We start from the raw sequence: 14,215 nt of genomic DNA, 5'->3' as shown, positions 1-14,215 counted from the left end.
CAGAGATCTAGATTATGCCACAGTCCTCAATGCCTCGAGCTTGTCATAACCTTTCATTTCAGCGTGCTGATGCATGCAGCCTACACTCTTCATTCTCAGCACAATACCAACTAGATCAGGTCAGAATAACTTACTGAATTGCTAAATTACTTACGCTGAGCAAAGTATAAAAGATTAAGGTATGAAACAGCATTTACTAAGCTAACATCAACTGTATGACGATCCCAAAAAGCTAGAATGTGGAAGTTTTGAGTATATTCTGCATTTAACATGTGTTTTATGAAGACAAATAGAATATATGTAGTTTGATCGAGTCTCTTCATTTCATTTCATACTATGTGTCAGAAAACTATATATGCTTGAAACCTTTCTGCTTGCAATATTATTTGCAAAGTAGTTGAATGCAAGGTAAATTATTAGAATCACATTATTAATCAAATTCCTTTAGTTGTTTTTTGAATGCCTTGTCAATTATTCAACACGAATTTCTAGTTCATTCCATGACATCTCCTTTGTTATATAATAAAATTTAGATTAATGAATAATTGTGGACATCAGTAAGAATGAGATTTTTTTGATATTCCCTTGTTTTCCTACTATCACTGTACAGGTCTGCTGTCTTTAGCTATTAGTTGGCTAATGCCTTTTCTTATGGAAAAGGAGGGGAAGAAAGAATGATTTTTTTGAGAAAGGACATTAATACTTTCCTGCTTTAACCCTGTGTGTCCTCTAACATCCAGAGCTATTTGCAGCATTACAACACAACTTTGGTTTCTGATGGTGTTCCTTGAACAATTTGGAGAATTAAAGAGATAAGTTTAAGTGAAGAGAAGACATCCTATTTCCCAAAAAAAACTTGAAAATTTACTTTCTTTCGAAAGCATCTTTTGGATGGTATAGGAGTACTTCTAGATGGACATATTTCCCTGGAAGTTGATACATTGATCTCTGTCCCAAATGGAAGGATTTTCTCATGCTAGGTCTATAAAAGAACATACAGCAAGGGTTCAGAAATGTAAGAAGACTTGGAATAAAGAAAGTCCTTTTGCTCATCAAGCCAAGTGAATGTACTAAAGCCATTTAGTTATTACAAGACTTAACATGATGGCATATTACATTGCTCTGAGTTTCTGCCAACTCAGTAACATGTTGGAGTGCTTTGGGACCAGTACGAGCAATTTGAACATTTTGTCTATGCTATGGAATATGTGGATTTCTGCGCATCCTTGGATAGATACTGAAATAAGCCAGATACATGCACACACATAGAGTCATCCAACACAAAAGCAGACCCTTCAGCTCAACTCGTCCATGCTGAACAAGTTTCCCAAACTAAACTAGTCCCACTTGTTTGCATTTGGCCCATATCTCTCTAAAGCTTTTCCATTCATGTACCCATCCCAATGTCTTTTAAATGTTATAACTGTACCTGCATCTACCACTTTCTCTGGCAGTTCATTCCACATATGAAACACCCTCTGTGTGAAAATGTTGCTCCTCAGGGCTCTTTTAACTCTTTCTCCTCTCACTTTAAAAGTACGCCACCGTGTTTTGAATTCCTCCACCCTGGGGAAAAGACCTTTGCTATTTGCCTTATCTATGTGCATCATGGTTTTACAAACCTCAATAAGGTCACCCCTCAATCTCATTCGCTCTAGTGAGAAAAGTCCCAGCCTGTCTAGCCTATCCTTATAACTCAGACCCTTCAGTCCTGGCCACATCCTGGTAAATCTTTTGTAAATTCTTTCCAATTTAGTAATGTCCTTCTCACAGCAGGGTGACTAGAACTGTACACAGTATTCAAAAGATGGCCTCACCAATGTCCTGTACAACCTTAACATAACAAACCAAATCCTACACTCAATAGTCTGAGCAATGAAGTCAAAGATTACTTGACACCGGAATATTGTCCAACAGGCTTATTTGAAACCGCAAGCTTTTGGAGTTCTTCCTCAGGCAGCTAGTGAGAGAGAATACATTGGAAACAGAACTTATAAGTACAAAATCAAAGGTTCATTCAACTTATGTGAATGTATTGAACAAACTAGATGGCTATTAAACAGTTAGAATGGAGGTGCAGATTTTGATTGAGTAATATGTAAACCCTGAATTTCTTTCAAGTCATTGCCCTAAGATAACTTCAGGTTTTATCAGAATAGAGGTGACACTTCGGATCAGATAATGCATTTTGGGTGTGAGGCCTTGTTTTGAGTCTGGTTGTATCTCAAACTGGAGTCATAGAGTCATACAAATGTACAGCATGGAAATAGACCTTTCGGTCCAACTCGTTCATGCTGACCAGATATCCTAACCCAACCTTATCCCATTTGCCAGCACTTGGCTCATATCCCTCCAAACTCTTCCTATTCATATACCCATCCGGATACCTTTTAAATGCTGCAATTATACCAGCCTCCACTACTTCCTCTGGCAGCTCACTTCATACACGCATCACCCTCTGCGTAAAAAAGTTGCACCTTACGTCCCTTTTATATCTTTCCCCTCTCACCCTAAACCTATTCCCTCTAGTTCTGGAATCCCCCACCCCAGGGAAAAAAAATTGTTTATTTATCCTATCCATGCCCCTCATGATGTTATAAACCTCTAAAAGATCACTCCTCAGCTTTCGATGATCCAGAGAAAACAGCCCCTGCCTATTCAGCCTCTCCCTATAGCCCAAACCCTCCAACTCTGGCAACATCCTTGTAAATCTTTTCTAAACCCTTTGAAGTTTCACAATATCCTTCTGATAAGCAGGAGACCAGAATTGCACACAATGTTGTAAAAGTGGCCTAACCAACATCCTGTACAGTCGCATTAATGACCTCCCAACTCCTATACTCAATACTGTCAGAATGGTTTTATTTCCAAAGCAGGAATTTATAAAATGCCACATTGACTGACCGTGTGATTTTTGGACAAAACAGAATGTATCTGCAAATGCAAATTCACCCCATAGATGTGTATGTGTGTGTGTGTGTGTGTGTGTGTGTGTGTGTGTGTGTGTGTAAGGGAGTATATATGTGTGAGAGCATGTGTGTGAGTATACGCGAGAGTGTGTGTGCGTGGCCAGACTTGAAACCTGGCGTCACACCCACAATGTCTGACCTGAGGTGTCACCTTTACTTTGATAAAACCTGAAGTTATCTTGGGAAAGTGACTTGAAAGAAATTCTGGGATTTCCAATTAATCAATCAAAACCCACACCTCTGTTCTAACTAATTAAAGACTTGATAGCCTTAATTAGCCTTCAAACCTAAACTAGATTTGTTCAATATATTTGCATAAGTTTTATGATCTTTTACTTATAAACCCTTTGATCCTTTACTTATAAACTCTGTGTCCAATGTATTCTCTCTCTCTAGAATTTTTTTTAGAAATAGAATTCCTGCAATGTGGAAACAGGCCCTTTGGCCCAACAAATCCACACTACCCCTCCAAAGAGTATCCCACCCAGACCCATTACCATACATTTCCCTGACTAATGCACCTAATCTATACATCCTTGAACACTGTGGACAATTTAGCAGGTCCAATTCACCTAATCTTTGGATTGTGGGAGGAAACCAGAGCACCGGGAGGAAACCCACGCAGACACAAGGAGAATGTGCAAACTCCACATAGACAGTCGCTTGAGGCTAGAATCGAACCCGGGTCCCTGAGGTTGTGAGGCAGCAGTGCTAATCAATGATCCACCGTGTAGCGCCTGCCCCCTTGAGAAAGGAGTGGGGATTTCGAAAGCTTGTGGTTTCAAATAAACCTGTTGGAGTATAACCTGGTGTCGTGTGATTTTTGACTTCGTCCACCTCAGTCCAACACCAGTACCTCCACAACTGAGCAATGAAGGCAAGTGTTTTGAATGCCTTCTTAACCACCCTGTCTACCTGTGATGCAACTTTCAAAGAATTGCGTACCTGAACCATTTGATCTCTCTATTCGACAACACCAACCAGTGCCCTACCTTTGACTGTATAAGTCCTGCCCTTGTTTGTTTTATCAAAATGCAATAGCTTTCATTTGTCCAAACTAAGTTCCATCTGCCATCCTTCAGCCCTTTGGCCCATGACTCTCTGACTCTATTTTTAATAATAATTCTAAATTATGTTTTGAATATTTATTCTTTCTTCCTTCCTTCTTTGATTTCTTGCTTTTCCTTTAGTTACAAAAGAATATTTGAATAGAGTACAGCAGGATATTTTAGTCAAGGGAAACATTTGGTGCTTCATATCTCTTTCCTTTCATTTTTCTTTTATGTTTGTTGCAAAGATCGCTGTCAAGTTTTCTGTGTGTTCTTCAATTTCTTCTAGCTTTGCTTTGAGGGCAAAAGGATGCAATTAGCAGACAGTGGGGTCAGTTTTCTAAAGCCAGCAGTGCACACTCAGATTGGACATGCTGGGCATCCTTCCGATGCCTATTTCTAAAATTACAATCACAGCAGTTTTCTCATAATTTGAGAAGCTCTACATGTACATGCCTCAGAGATATTTAACAGGAGGTATGATTGCACAGTATTCTCACAATATACAGCTAGGCAACTGAAAAATTAAGCATAAATTATAAACCTGCAGCAACACAAATATTGAGGAAATTCATATTCCTTTGAGCACTGAACCGGCTATCTGACACACTTAGCCCTGAATACAACAGCAGCTAAAAAGTAAAAATATAAATGAGGTCTGTAGGACAGTTTCAGTTAAAAAGAGACAAGATAGGATTGTTTTTCTTAGAGCAGAGGAGGAACTTGATTGAGGGGCATAGGTAGAATAGATAGGAAGAAACTCCCCCCCCCTACAAAAGCCAGATGACACAGTTTTAAGGTATGGAGCAGGAGGTTTAGAGGAGATTTAAGGAATACCCAGCTGGTGGTGGATATTTGGGACACACTTCCTGAAAGAGTGGTAAAGACAAGGGTCCATCACAACATTTAAGGAATATTTCGATGGTCGCTTGAAGCACCTTAACAAGGCAACTACTGGAAAATTAGTCCAGAGTAGATAAGTGCTTGATGATCAGCATGGAGAAGATGGGCTGAACAGCCTCTTTCTCTGCTGGAAATCTTTGTAACACTTTTTATTTTATTCATTAGGCATCACAATGTTGCAGAGTTGTTCGGCGACTCATATGACCAAGCATTGTTTGTAATCCAGTCTTCACAAATAGCAGCAGAAACTTCACTGTGAGGTTCAAACAGAGAATGCTGTTTTAGATTTATTACAATTTTTTGCTAAAGTTAACAAAGAACAGAATCTTAGCTATAACCCATGATAAAGTGAGCTTTGTCCAATGTTGAGGGTTGACAATGAAAGTCAAGAGTGTGGTGATGGAAAAGCACAGCAGGTCAGGCAACATCTGAGGAGCACGAGAATCGACGTTTCAGGCGATGTTCCTGATGAAGGGCTTATACCTGAAACATCGACTCCCCTGCTCCTCAGATGCTGCCTGACCTGCTGTGCTGTTCCATCACCACACTCATGGCTCTGATCTCCAGCATCTGCAGTCCTCACTTCGTCCTAGCTGATTTTAATCTCACTGCGAAGCCTGTTCCAAGGTTGCCTACCTTAAAGAAGTTCTCCTCCTCTCATTTCCGATGAAGGGCTTATGCCCGAAACATTGATTCTCCTGCTCCTCAGATGCTGCCTGACCTGCTGTGCTTTTCCAGCACCACACTTTTGACTCTGACCTCCAGCAGCTAAAGTCCTCACTTTCTCCTGGTTGGCAATGAAAGTAAAGTTTTAGCTATTTCTGAAAACCTTTTACATCTCCATGTATTATTTAAACTCTATGAAATACATTTGACTTACTTCACATGAGCCACATGCACAGTGCTTTATTTTTCCTGATTTGGAGATGCCGGTTTTGGATTGAGGTATACAAAATCAAAAATCACGTAACTCCAGGTTATAGTCCAACAGGTTTATTTGGAAGTATTTTGCGAGCACTGCTCTTTCATCAGGTGGTTGTCCACAACCAGCTGATGAAGGAGCAGCGCTCCGAAAGCTAGTGCTTCCAAATAAGCCTGTTGGGCTATAACCTGGTGTTGTATGATTTTTAACTTATTTTTCCTATTTTCTCGGATCGTCCTATATCATGTCATATAAATTACCTGGCTGAGGTTTTGGACCAATAACTAAAACCAAGGAAGGATCTGAGCCCAAGTCTTTAAATATTAAAATTGAGTTTCCAGAATCCACCAAATCTCCAAGCCACTCAGCTTCTGACTTAGAAATATATAATTGTTTTGTATTGCCTGTGGGTCAAAATCCTGGATATTCCTTCCTAACAAGCTTGTGGGTGTACCTTCACTTAATGGATTGCAGTGGTTCAAGGATGCAGCTTACCGACATTTTCTCAAGGACAGTTAGGGATGTGAAGTAAGTGCTGATCGAGTCCGTGAAGCTCACGTTCCCTGACTGAATTAAAAAAGTCCTTCACCAGGTTGGAATTCTGACATGGTACAGTCTTACTCAAGATCAGAGTAATGGGTGTCCTGTGATTAAGGGCGAATTATAACTCACTGGAGGGAGACCAAGTCAGTAGCATGCCAGAAGTAGTGAATTAGCATTCAAGATATCCTGATGTCCAGATTTCATGCCTGAGAAAAAAAAAGGCACGATCTATTGATCATAACTGTAGCTAGCTTTTACTTTACAAAGAAGAAATTGTGCAAAATCACAAAAACCATTGGATAGATAAAATGTGGACAGGAAATGATCAGATGAAAAATCAATAAGCTGTCTGGTTACAAAGAAAATTGTAAATGTGGCCAACATATCCTTACACAGGTTTGAGAAGACATTACAGAAACAAAGATTGCTGGAGCAACTCAACAGGTTTGGCAGCATCTGTGGAGAGAAATCAGAGTTAACATTTTGTGTCCAGTCACCCTCCTTCAGAGCAGCTTGTGAGCACTTACTTTGATTTCTCTACATAGATGCTGCCAGACCTGCTGAGTTTTTCAACAATTTCTGTTTTTGCTTCTGATTTCCAGCATCCACAGTTCTTTTGGATTTTTATTTGAGCAGATGTTAGCATTTCACATTTACTTCCCTTACTGTGTTATTCCGCTGTCTCCTGACAAATGATCATGATGTCAGAAGAACATCTAATGGACATTAACTTAGTACAGTCCCACATCATTAGGAATTCTGTAAATATTTAAAATTCTATCCAAAGATGTTCAGTTGCATTTGTAGGTGGAGAAATATGTTTAGACTCACACACTGTACTTCATACAATACTTATAGAAATGGTAAATATACTTCCATGAACTGAGTAGTTCTGAAACAAATTCTGTTTCCTTTCAGCCATTGTATCCACAATATGTATTGGTGTTTGTAAATCTGCAATTGTAAAATCCCAGCATTGGCTTACTGGAGTAGTTAAACCTGAGGATTGGGAATGTTTTAGATTTCAGCAATGGATGTCTATAAGAAATATTTGAAGAATTCAAGAAGTTTTTAATTGCAATTTTCAAAGGATCCTTGGATTCTGTCAAAGTATGTGAGGATTTTGAGAACTGTCATTGAAATACCACTATTCATAAAGGGAGCCAGCAAAATGCAGGTAACTATAGACTGATTAGCCTAACACCTACTGTGGAAAAATATTGAAATCAATTGTTAAAGAAGTATTAGCAGAGCATCTAGAAAATCAAAATCTAATCAAGTGAGGCCAGCATATTTTCAAGAAAGGGAAACCATATCTGACTAATTTATTAAAGTTTATCGAGGAAGTCTCAACCACAATGGATAGAGGTGGACTAGTAGATGTGTTGCATCTGGACTTCCAGAAGGTGTTCAACAAGGTACTGCACAGAAGGATCAGTCATAAGAGCCCATGATGTTGGAGGTGGTAAATTGTCATGGTTAGAAAATTGGCTAGATTGGCAATTGGTAACCAGTGAGGTTCTACAGGGATCAGGACTGAGACTGCAAATGTTTACTATATATTCATGACTTGGAGGAAGAAAGCAACTGTACTGCAACCACATTTGCAGACAACACAAAAAATGGTGAAATGGCAGGTTGCAAGAAGGATACAACCAGCTTGCAGAAAGATACTGCTAGGATAAGTAATTGGGTAAGATGTTGGCAAATGGAATATAATGTGGGAAATGAAAAATGTGTTGCTGGAAAAGTGCAGCAGGTCAGGCAACATCCAAGGAGCAGGAGAATCGATGTTTCGGGCATAAGCCCTTCTTCAGGAAGTACCTTGCCCGAAACATCAATTCTCCTGTTCCTTGGATGCTGCGTGACCTGCTGAGCTTTTCCAGCAAGACATTTTTCAGCTCTGATCTCCAGCATCTGCAGTCCTCACTTTCTCCCTAATGTGGGAAATGTAAAGTTGTTCACTTTGGAAGGAGAACATTATTTATTATTATTTATTAGTATTATTTAAATGGAGAAAAACTGCAGAAAGCTGCAACACACAGGAACCCGGGGGTACTTGTGCACAAAACACAGAAAGCCAGCTGACAGGTGCAGCAGGTAATCAGGAAGGCTAAAGGAATGTTAGAGGGTTGAGGATAAAGTAGGAAAATCATACTGCAGCTGTTCAAGGCGATGGTAAGACCACATCTGGGTACAGTGAACAGTTTTAATCCACTTATCTAAGGAACGATATTACTTTCTTGGAGGCAGTTTGTAGAAGCTTCATGAGGATGATCCCTGGTATGGAGGAATTGCCTTATAAACAAAGGGACACCAATCCAAGATCGAGATGAGGAGGAATTTCTTCTCTCAAAGGGTTGCGAGTCTTTGGAATTCCTCGCCAAAGAGAGCTGTGGGGCAGAGTCTTATGTATATTTAAGGTTGAGATAGATTTTTGATCAGTCGGGATTCCAGGGATATAAGGAAAGGGCAGGAAAATGGAAATGAGGAATATTGGATCTGCTATTATCCTATTGCATGGCACAGCAGGCTTGAGGAGCTGAATGGCCTACTTCTGTTCCTATTTCTTATGGAAATGGGAAAAGGAGAAAAGGGAATGGGAATATAAGAGCAAGCTGAAGACATCTAAGGCCACCCAGTAGGTTTGTCCTCAGTGTGATCCCTGAATTGGGAATTAATATCAGGCCATATGTAGCACCCCTTTAGTTTTGGAGTATTTCAAGTTAAAATAACCAGTAGCATAGTTTTATGCTTTTTGTAAGACAAAAGATTAGTTCATGCGACAATTATTGCTGCGAGTTCTTTAATTAAAAGTGGTAAAGTTATTAGATAAAATGCAGATACAAAGGTTTAAAGTAATTAAAAAGAAAAGTCACGTAGGAAGAGGAAAGTGAAATCAGTCTCTGTTGTCATTATGAACCTGACTTGCCTTGAAGATCTTTGTTCTGAAGTGAAGGGGATGAAAATTTGTAGACAAAGACTGAAGTTGCCGCAGAGTCATCGAACACTCTTAGAAATTGTGCTCTGTCTGCCTGGCGGTATTCAGATAATTCTCCTGAAGTCTCTGAACATAATGGTTGTTCACAACAAGAATTTCATACACTTCAAAACTTAAAAATGGCTTCTATCTTAAACTGTCAAATCATGCTTTCAGAGTTGGCTTAGATTGGAGGTAATATTTGAGGTATATAACTAATTGTCTCATTCTGCTGGGTATTAGACAAGATATGAATAGCAGTTAACTCTTCCAAGGAAGCAGTTCTCAATTAGTTGCTTGCTCTTGAAACTATAATTTGAATTTTATCACAACTTAATTCGGAAGAAAGCCTGATAATTGTAGCCCATCGTTCCTCAAGCCGTCACAAGATATATAAAATCCTATTTTGGCCAACAAAATGATCAATTTGCTTGAATGATTGCTATTCAGGACAAAAGTAATTCATACAGGATTTTTCTGTTATAGTAAAATATCTCTATTTATTATAACACACAACTTTCAAAAGAAAAGACAGAGAAAAGTGAGAGTTACTTATCTACCACTATGTTACTTAAACTATACCCCTTTAAAACCATAAATATACCTGCAGTCATACACAATTAAGAACAATAAGAGAGTTTGACAGAGATATTATGGGTGAATAAAGGGATATTGATAGGGAACAAAATTCTGAAGATCAAGAGTTGCAACAACAACTGTGGATTAACTTGTTTTTCCTCGCCCTTTTTAACACTTTTGCAATAATGATGTAGTCGATAAAACACTTGGTGTTCTTCACTTCAATTGCTGATTCAGTTGACTGAGGTTTTTTGCTCTTAGAATTCTTTCTTTTAAGCTTTCTTGTTTTTCTGCCTTTTCACCTACATAGATAGAAAAGAGATAGAGATGTTTTCAGCTTGAAGGCTCTGATTTCCGGCTGCACCATACACATAGATTTGTAGCAAACTGAAACCCAACCAATCTGAGAAAGAAAATAGTGCAGCAAGGTTAGTATGATGAACTACTTTTCAATAGATAGGTTGCTTTGTGATTTGTGTAGCGGTACAACATTCATCACCATCCTATGGTGAAAGGCTACTCTGCTGTAATTTTTCATACAACAACACCAACTTAATTTATATGCTGCCCAATGTAATAAAATGTCCTGTGAGGCTTCACTGATGTGTTTTTCCCCTGAGAATAAAATGCCTGAATGATTATAGAATATGAATGCATCACTGTCTGAATGACAGATAAGAAATGTCAAGGGACAGCAAAATTCTGCCTCCTTAGCTATTGATATTCATACTTTTCAAACCCAGTATTCATTCATTTGGAAAGATTTGTGTTTCTGGAAATTGATAGCACTTTCGGCGTACAGCTGTTGTAACCCTGGCTAGAAGTTGGCTTCTAAGCTTCCTGAAAACGAAATTCTTGTGACTTCGTACAAGTTGAAACATGATCCAAACAAGAACAGCAGCTTGGGAGGAGTCAAATAGAGCAACGTATGGTCCCGTGTCCACTGCCTCCTATCCTAGTGCATCCAGACTGACAAGCAGAATGCTGTGGACACTCCATCATTGCAACTTAGATGAAGGGTCTCAACCTCTAGCATTTAAAGCTGTAAATATGAAGGGATGAAGGATTACAACTTCCTGCTTTCTTGATTGGAGAGGCTTGACACCTAATTTTACTTTGCAGCCTGCAGCGCTGCTACACTGTGGCAGGTGTATGCATCCTTCCTTTGTTTATAATTTCATTGATGGGATTTGAATGAGAGTGCCTGGCTCTTGCTGTAGGACAGGCACAGATCCACATTGCAACATTTGCCTCGGCAGAGCAAATTGCTGGGAATTTCAGGCACATAGTGGGACCATTTTCCCAGAAAGCTCAACGTGACTTTTGACATGAGTGGATGGCAAGTTTTCACTTGAGGGAGGTACCAATTGCATACATGAGAGGTTTATCCTCATGAATGTTCCCTGAGACTGCTTTCAAAAGGTGACTTTCCCCACCCAGCAACAGTGGGAGTGCAATCAATCCAATTAAGGAGCCATTTGATAGCATTAAGTTAAATTTCCCAGTGTCATGTGGAACCCTGTTTCTGTCAGCACCTCAGGGGCACACAGAAACTGATGGAAAATGCATAACAATAAACAATATTCAGATAATATTGGCAGAAATTCCCATTCAATATCCTGGGTGTAAAATTTCTGGAGATGGATATCAAATTCCAAGAGAGCTCTGAATTTTCCCTCATGTCCTTCATGACACTAATGTTTATGGCTCCATTGTATGCCCACTGCATGAGCCTCATCAGTACTTTCACTGATCACACAGTGAGCTCTGTTCAACTTCCTTACAAATTCTGCCTCCAGAAATGGAGTTGAGGATTATCAGATAAGCTCATTGAGTGGCGGAGCAGGCTCGATGGGCTGAATGGCCTACTTCTGCTCCTATGTCTTATGGGAATGTGTTCACCAGCCTTAGTTGAATGCTGAATTCTGAATTGGTTGGCCCCTGTAAAATCCAGCCAACGCTGAGTGCAGTCAGGACCTGAAAAGATTATGATATTGAGATGTTTGTGATAAAATTCAGACCATTGTGTTTCCTGAGTTCCTGAGATGTTCCAGAAATAAATTAAGTTAAGTATAAGGATGACCAAAGAGAACAAACTCACCACAACTTTGGCGTGGCAAAATTGGACAAGGTTACATACGATTGTTTTTTATATTCATTACACTAATGTTTTGGTTTTTCAGCAACATTTCCAGTTTGGATTAAAACTGGAAAATATTCTAGAATATCTACATTTTAAACTTGTTCTTTTGTACCGAAGGTATAATTCATTTCCTGTGATCAAGGGGAAGAGTTTTTACTTTTATAATCATTTTCAGTTGGAAATTTAGGAGAAGCATACTGGAACATGCTATCAATCAAGACCATACGGGTTTTGAAAAGATATGTGTCATTAGAAGCTCCATTCAATCTCTTGCTTGAGATTATGTTTGGAAATTGCTGCCATTTCACATTTATCCACTGACTCTTGTGGAACTGGCAGATAAGACTTCAAATGTGAAATCGCTTATATTCCACTATAATGTTAATAGATAGCATTCAAAGGTGTGACTTTCTATCAATAGGGCTTACTGTTAAATTTTTTTGCTGTCATTTATGTACCATCTAATCAAATTTTAAAAAACTGGTTGTGTTTCAGTTAACCTTAACACAACAGAGATCGCCAAGAACTGAGAGACACTCAATAATTATTTGGAATGCAGTAGCATTGATATCAGGTAACATTTGTTTAGAATTTGCAAAAAGAACGGGTTTCTAATAAACAACATGATTATTGATTTGTGAAAACGTAACTTATCAGGTTTAAAGTTTATTAGTACAAACTTAAAATAGGAAAGTATAATATTTATCCTTCTCATTAAACAAACTACTTTGAAAGGGCAAACCTTCTCTGCAGAGATACGTTTCAAACAGAACACTTCCAATAATTATCCATTCTTGAAAGATTTAAAAGAAAAGGTTGTTAATGTTGAATGATAGAATCCCTACAATATGGAAGCAGACCATTCAGCCTGTTCGAGTCCACACCAACCCTCTGAAGAACATCCCACCCTATCTCTGTAACCCTGCAATCCAGCTAGCCATGCACATCCCTGGAATTTATGTGCAATTTAGCATGGCCAATCCACCTAACCTGCACATCTTTGGACTATGGGAGGAAACTGGAGCACCAGGAGGAAACCTACACAGACACGGGAGAATGTGCAAACTCCACACAGTCACCCAAGAATGAAATTGAACCCAGGTCCTTGCGCTGTAATGTGTAGTAATGTGTAGTAGCCCCTGGCTGTTTAAACACAGATAGATTGCCCACTTGGCCAAACTGCAAGCGATGCTGGGTACATTGGCCAAGTGAAAATCTGAAATCGCAAAGCCCACACACCAGACACAGTGCAAACAGGGCAACCAGATTCTAATGACATTAAGCGTAATGTAAAAGGCAACAGTTATTCTGCACAAACACCCCCAGCAACTTATCCACTCAACAAAGGAGAGCCCCGATAGAAAGGCACTGGGTCCTGCCACACACAGAAACTGACAGTAGCATACCATCTAAATGATTGACTCATTCTTCAAATTATTAAGTGTACCCCCCTGATTGGCCAGAACTATAGAAAGTTCCAGAAAACCTAAAAGGTATAAAAACAGAGTTCCTCTGCAAACCTCTCTCGGAGCTGCAGTTGGAATCATCATCTGAGATCTTCCAAGGAGACCAACATGGCAAGAGGCAGAGACCAGCTGACCACCCAGAAAGGAGGAGGAAGAAAGCAGCTTCGCAGACCAGAGACAGAACTACAGAGAAAGAGAGCAACTACATAAACGTACGAGACTGAGGAAGCATTATAACCTTAAGGAGACAAATAGGATTAGAGACAGTTTGTTTACTATTAAAGATTATTGTAATTTTGTTCCTAATGAAGTAGAAGTGTTTTGCGTTGGTACCAGCTTGTTCATTTTGATTTGACCGCTTTGGTATTGTGGGACACCTGGGCAAATTCATTCATAACATTCTGGTTGGAGTTGTCTGCAACTTGTTTAAACTGTACCAGACAACAAGTGCTAACCACGGAGCAACCATGCCTCTCCATGGCAAACATGGCTTTCATATGACATTCTGACATATGTAGGTGGGAGTCACTAAATACAAGCAGCAGGTACTTGGATCTTTTTAAATGCTGCATATTCAGGGACTATCATTGAATTCAGAGGCTTTCAGGAGAACAGCTGCACCAGTTTTTCAGATCTCACAATGAACTTGCCAAAAAAGATA

This window comes from Chiloscyllium punctatum, chromosome 25, assembly GCF_047496795.1.
Source record: "Chiloscyllium punctatum isolate Juve2018m chromosome 25, sChiPun1.3, whole genome shotgun sequence".
Classification (NCBI taxonomy): Eukaryota; Metazoa; Chordata; class Chondrichthyes; order Orectolobiformes; family Hemiscylliidae; genus Chiloscyllium; species Chiloscyllium punctatum.
The sequence above is the reverse complement of the archived record's forward strand: the minus strand, read 5'-3'. Positions refer to the sequence as shown.